This window comes from Lupinus angustifolius, chromosome LG05, assembly GCF_001865875.1.
Source record: "Lupinus angustifolius cultivar Tanjil chromosome LG05, LupAngTanjil_v1.0, whole genome shotgun sequence".
NCBI lineage: Eukaryota > Viridiplantae > Streptophyta > Magnoliopsida > Fabales > Fabaceae > Lupinus > Lupinus angustifolius.
Window position 1 is genome coordinate 3648316 of NC_032013.1, and position 4076 is coordinate 3652391.

Here is a 4076-nt window from a genome sequence, read left to right on the forward strand (position 1 = left end):
AGGCTAAGTATTTTATATCTTTATTAGGTCTTAGGATGTTTGCTTAGTAAGAGTCTAGGTTAGGATGAACCCCAATAAAAGTCTCACAAGCTAAAATAAATCATAACTAAAATGAGACTTACTTGCATACATACATGATTTACATGCACATGCATACATACATGATTTACATGAACATGCATACATACATGATCATATGTTTTTTAATGCATTTAAAAAGAGTTTTTAAATCATACATCATTCAAAGGCATGCATCATTCTTTAACAAATCATGCAGGAGGTTCCTACATCATTGAAATATCTTTTTGGAAACCCATTAATGGATTAAGAGATATTTTAATCGATTAAGCATTGAATTCTTGGTAACCCCTAAATTGATTAATATGGGTTTAATCGATTAAGGTTTGTTATTGTTTCTACTTTCTGGTATTTTCAAGAACCCGTTTATCGATTAAGTTTAAGGTTGATGAAAGACAGAGTTTGATAAGGACAAAGATCGACAACAAAGATTAATGAACAAGGACAAGCCTGAAGCGATGAGCAAATCAACAAAACAACAAAGTCAACAATATAGTCATGACTCTAGTTCATACAAGACAAAGCATTCAAGAAGATCTAGAGGCTAAGTATTTTATATCTTTATTAGGTCTTACGATGTTTGCTTAGTAAGAGTATACGTTAGGGTGAACCCCAATGAAAGTCTCACAAACTAAAATCAATCATAACTAAAATGAGACTTACATGCATACAAACATGATTTACATGCACATGCGTACACACATGATCATATGTTTTTAATGCATTTAAAAAAAAATTTTAAATCATACATCATCCAAAGGCATGCATCATTCTTTAACAAATCATGTAGGACGTTCATACATCATTGAAAGATATTTTAATCGATTAAGCATTGAATTCTTGGTAACTCGTAAATTGATTAAGTATGGGTTTACTCGATTAAGGTTTGTTATTGTTTCTGTTTTCTCTTATTTTCAAGAACTCGTTAGTCGATTAAGTTTAAGGTATAATCGATTAACTGCAGCTAAAAACAGAATGGTATATTAACCCAAGTTTTTCATATTGCAAAATGTTGATTATATTGAATAATATAGATGAACATGGATTCATAGAGTTAGAATACATATGCGAAAACAAATTACATATTGTTCAGAAAATCGTAAGCTCTTTCACTTTCATATCTTTAGAGAGATTTTCAAAAGTGTTCTTTTGAAAAAGAGAAAAAGGTGAATCTTTACAAAGATACCCATGGACCTTAATTGTTAAATCTTTTGTTAAAAAAAAATCTTGCATCTTACATTTTTTGTTATGTAATTGTGAGATCTTTAGAAGGGTTCTTAGATTCTAGAAGAGTGGTTAAATCTGTACATTGAGGTGCACACATAACTTGAAAGAATTGTTTGACAAGGCAATAACATATTCTCTTGGTATGATTCGTATCACTATTAAAGGAGAATAGGTTTGGGAAAATCCTATATGGTGTTAGGTGTGTCTTCACGAGAAACAAGAGGTCTTGGTATTGAGCGATATCTGGCTGGGGCCTAATCGCGAAGATATGAGGGATCTTATTAGGCAAGAGAGATATCAAACTGAGGTTGTCAAGTTCATAGAGTCCAAGAAAGTAGATGAAGCAGGAACATGGACAGATTCCTTAGACAACTAATCATGGTTCCTTCAAGAGGCTCATAACATAAGATATTGAAGATAATTATATGTGGATTTACTTTTGTTTCAATTCCAGATTTTTTTATAAAAATCAAAACTATTGAGAGACTTATAAACACAAATTTTGGTAACATAAATAGAAAATGGATAAGAAAACTTATTATAAATTCATTTTAGTAGTTAAGCACAGGCTTATCTTACATATTATTCCTGAAAAGTTAAACCGATGATGACTAGAGACATAGAAAAATCTGATTCTTTTTCAACTAAACCTATATTGCATTGTTCCTTTAAGTACTACAAAATTATGGCATGTCCAAATCAGTGTCATCCCATACTATCTAGTAATATGAGCAATGAAAGAATTTATTTCAACACTAGAAACACCGCCTTCATCCTTGGACCTAAGAACATCATCTTTCAAGTTTATTGCCCTTTGTCTCATCTCTGCACCTTCATTTGATTCCATCAACCTTCTCACAGCTTTCTCAACATCTGGTGCCATCACCAACTCATTCCTTTTAGCCCAGTCCCTTACAGTAAAGCCAATTTTCAACACGTGTTATCAATACACTGTTCCTAGGCTGGTCTGAGTGCATAGGCCATGCTGCTACTGGCACCCCCATGGTTATGGTCTCTATACATGAGTTCCATCCACAGTGACTCATAAACCCTCCTGTTGAAGGATGGTTTAGAATATCCAATTGGGGTGCCCAATCTCTCACAACCAAACCAAACCCTTCCACTCTCTCTTCATACCCATTTGGAAGCTCATGTCTTCTAATCCCATCTTTATCAAAAATGTCTCCTTTATCAGCATCTCTTATAACCCATATAAATTTTTGCTTGCTTTGTTCCAATCCTATTGCGATCTCTTTGATTTGTTCTCCTGTCATAGCTGTTAGTGTCCCAAAGGATACATAAATAACTGAATTTGGCTCTTGTTTATCAAGCCACTTTAAACTATAGTGTCTTTCTTTTAAGTTTTCCTTCTCAATTGTTAAAGGGTTGAAGGGCCCTAGAGCCCAGTTCTTCTGCCCACCGGTCATGAGATCTATGAAATCCAAATACGGACCATCAATTGCTCTTGCTGTGTTGTAGATGTTTCCAACATGGAAATTAGACAATTCAACTTGTGTAGTTATAAAATCAATGAATTCAGTTGTGAAACATCCTTCAAGAGATGGTACTTCTGGTATAAATATTGAGCTTTCTTGTGGAGGTTTTTCCATTGTATCCAAATAAAACATAGAATTAGTAAAAGCACATGTGCTATGAAAAACGTAACTCTCAGCATTTGTTATATGTTGCACGTCTTGTACAACATATGTCATCAAAGAGTCATAAATGACTATAACCTTTCTAGTTGTGGAAGAAAGGGATTGAATAAGTGTTGCTACAGGCTCACGAAGATGTGTGGAAGCCTCTAATGAAGGAGTAACATGAGACGGGAATTTGGTTTCAGCATTAGGGTTTGGAGTAGGTGAAGCAAAAGGAGGAACTTGTAACTCATGGAAATGGATGTTAGAAATGGAGTTTGGGTTCCAACCTTGGACACGAACTTTGGCTTGAAGGATGTGTTTAGCCGTACAAACATAATGGACAGGGATATTGTGTGACAAGATTAGGCGTGAGAGGTGCATAAGTTGGTTCAGATGACCTTGTAATGGTAAGGGTACCAACACCACCACAGTTTGGTGAAAGTTGTTTTTGCTATTGCTCTGGTTATCAGAAGCCATTGATGAGATTTCATTGCTAGAAGCCATTATTGAAGATTGCCACAAAGTTTTTGTTTGTTATATAGGCTAAATTCAAATTTGTTACTCAACTTTTACAATTTAGGATTTTAATCAGTCTGCTTTTTCATGTGCTATTTTAGTCCTCCAATTTAGGTAATTATGAAAAAATAGTTATTCATTAACTTTCTATCCAAAACATTAATAATGTTTTCTATTTGTCATTTTACTCAAATATTTATTTAATTTTCATTGATTGATTATTTACAAATTTTACATTGTTAATTAAATAAAATTTTATAAATGTCTAATTTTATTTAATATAATAATAAGGGGATGAATTTTTCACAATTAAAAATATTATGAAATAAGAATATACTTTATAATTCTAGGTATCACAAATTACATATGTAATGTCATATTGGATAAACTTATTTAATTCTTGAGAATTATTATTGTACAATAGTGGGTAATGCTTAGGATATCATCATTTCATGTTTGGTCATCTAGTATGGATTTGGATATGATCAATGATAAGGATAAAAAGTAAAAAAATAATATTAGAGGAAAAAAAATCATGTAATAAGTGCTTTTAAAATTATATACTTTTGCAAAATGAAAATATGAAGAAGTGTTATCAAGGAAATACTAACTTCA

General features: G+C 32.5%; 1 pseudogene; it reads right to left on the reverse strand.

Annotated features, from left to right (window-relative positions):
- LOC109347515 lies at positions 1828 to 3455 on the reverse strand (annotated as a pseudogene).